Source organism: Gavialis gangeticus, unplaced genomic scaffold (genome assembly GCF_001723915.1).
Source record: "Gavialis gangeticus isolate Ggan-Ray unplaced genomic scaffold, GavGan_comp1, whole genome shotgun sequence".
Lineage (NCBI taxonomy): Eukaryota > Metazoa > Chordata > Crocodylia > Gavialidae > Gavialis > Gavialis gangeticus.
In genome coordinates, this window is record NW_017728991.1 from 14847120 (window position 1) to 14848956 (window position 1837).

At 48.3% G+C, this 1837-nt stretch overlaps 1 long non-coding RNA gene across 1 annotated transcript in view; it reads right to left on the reverse strand.

The window, feature by feature from the left end:
• Nucleotides 1–1333, reverse strand: part of LOC109297931 — a 21692-nt gene extending 20359 nt beyond the window's left edge. Inside the window, exon 1 of the long non-coding RNA XR_002097468.1 lies at nucleotides 934–1333. This is a non-coding gene — a long non-coding RNA (uncharacterized LOC109297931). The remainder of the gene's footprint in view (nucleotides 1–933) is intronic.
• Between the last annotated feature and the right edge of the window lie 504 nt (nucleotides 1334–1837).

A 1837-nucleotide genomic window follows, 5' to 3' on the forward strand; every position in this document is an offset into this window, starting at 1 on the left:
AATAGGTGACGCATCACATTCCTGATTAGGAACAGCAGACTGTGCTGCTGGGTTCCAGCCTGGACTCCATCTCTCTTCTCCCGATTAGCAGGATCTGGAATCACTTCTCTTTAGATTATAACTGATCACTGTAGCTACCCTTTTAGATGCAGCCCTTAACATCCTTCAGCCTGTCACTCCACAGCCCTTCTGCCTCCTGTTGTAACCTAAAGACCTTCTGAGTAGGGTCTCCCCCTGTGTATATATGCTAAGGGGCATGCACACAAGTGGCAAAAACATAATAAAAAGTCCCCCTTGCTTGGAGAACAAGAGAACAGGAAGGGTAGGCCACAAGCTCTAAAGATTGAGAACATAAAGAAAAAGAAACCCGTAACAAAGGTTCCTTTCATTAACTTAAGGTCATCCAATGATGCAAGGCAGCCCCACTTAATTACTAAGCCTCTGAAGCAAAACCGGTTTTTGCTGATTTCCCATAGACAGTCAAACTGAAATCAGCTTTAATTATATACAAACACTACTGCCTCAACCAGATTATAAACTACTGAGAACCTAGGCAGAACAAGGAGAATTGGCCAGGAACACACACCCCTCCGAGCCCCCTTTGCTCTGGTTGTTTCTGCAGGTCTTGTCAACCTTTGGGCTCCTCTGCACTTTTGCAGTAGGCGTGTCTGTGTACGGCTATGGCATACAAACTGGGAAGTTCAAGCTTAAATATTCAAGGATTCTAATCAAACTTCACATTCACATTGATAATTAACCAATGGAACCATTGCCGCGGTCCTATAAAAACTGAAGCCAAAAAGGGTGCATTCAGACACAATCTGTATCATTCCAGCTGTATTTAAGGCACTAAGGACCGTAGAATCAAGCCCGTCCCTAGACTGCCATGCTGGAGGCTGGGGTGATACACACATGCTACAACCTAAAACTCACCAAATTGCAGCTGCAGGGGCTACCCCTGTACATGCCTCCTCCATGATATCATCCCGGTTGTCATCAACTGTCTGGCAAACACCTGGCAGGGACAGCAGTCAGACTTCAAAAGGCTCTACCTATCCCTAAGGTAAACAGCAAGTGTCACATGCCAAAGAGATGAGTTCATGGGATCCGCTTCTGTATGCTGTTGAGCGGTCTCTAAAAAAACCATGGCAGTGAGCCAGCCTAAAGGGGACAAATGCACCCACTCTCCCAACAGGTCTTGTCAAGAATGTGACCAGTGTTGTCTGTCAACCTCCCACACATCCTACATTAAAGTTCTCCAGACTCAGAAGCCAGGTGAATGTTGTCTCACCCACCTCCCAGGGGGTAGCAGCCCCACCACAAAAACATCCCCCCACACACCTTCATGTTCAGAGGATGAACGTGAGCAGCCAGGGCAATGCTGTCAACAGAGCTAATAGCACATGGGATGCGTTAACAGATGCATCAGGAGCAGGGCTAAGGAAGTGATATTTCCTTTCTACCTGGCGCTGGTGAGAGTGAGCTGGAGTACTGGGTCCAGTTCTGGGTGCCACACTTCAAAAAAGATGTGGACAATCTTGGGCCACAAGAATGATTAAGGGCCTGGTGGACAAACCTTGTGAGGAAAGAGTAAGGGATCTGAGACTGTTCAGCCGGGGGAAGAGAAGACTGAGGGGGGACTTGGTGGCCATCTATAAGTAGATTTCTTATACTTCACCTCCGTTTTCTTGTGCAGGGACCGGGACTTCCCTGCTGTGATAGAAGCCGGACTCGAGGGGATTGCCTTTAGACCTCAGGTTGGGGAGGACCGGGTTAGAGAGCTTCTGGAGGGGCTGGACGCGTTCAAGTCAGCGGGTCCGGATGATCTCCACCCCAG